General features: G+C 27.5%; 1 protein-coding gene across 12 annotated transcripts in view; it reads left to right on the top strand.

Annotated features, from left to right (window-relative positions):
- The window catches only part of LOC119585093 (proteoglycan 4-like), a gene marked incomplete at its 5' end in the record, with an annotated part of 27,907 nt that overhangs the window by 9,314 nt on the left and 18,389 nt on the right, over window positions 1–204 (top strand).

Here is a 204-nt window from a genome sequence, read left to right on the forward strand (position 1 = left end):
CATTATATTGTTATTGTTTTATTTATTATTGCAGTAGTTTACCAAGTTTGTCCTTTACTTTAGGCTTGCACACAATACATACTGAATCAGTTTTTTATTAATAATTTGACATTTAATCTTAAATCACCAAAGAAAATCAAAATAAAGTAAGAGTAGATCAGAGGAACAGAATTGACTCTTAGGTAAAAGAGAAAGTGGAAAGGA

This window comes from Penaeus monodon, chromosome 19 (assembly GCF_015228065.2).
Source record: "Penaeus monodon isolate SGIC_2016 chromosome 19, NSTDA_Pmon_1, whole genome shotgun sequence".
Taxonomy (NCBI): domain Eukaryota; kingdom Metazoa; phylum Arthropoda; class Malacostraca; order Decapoda; family Penaeidae; genus Penaeus; species Penaeus monodon.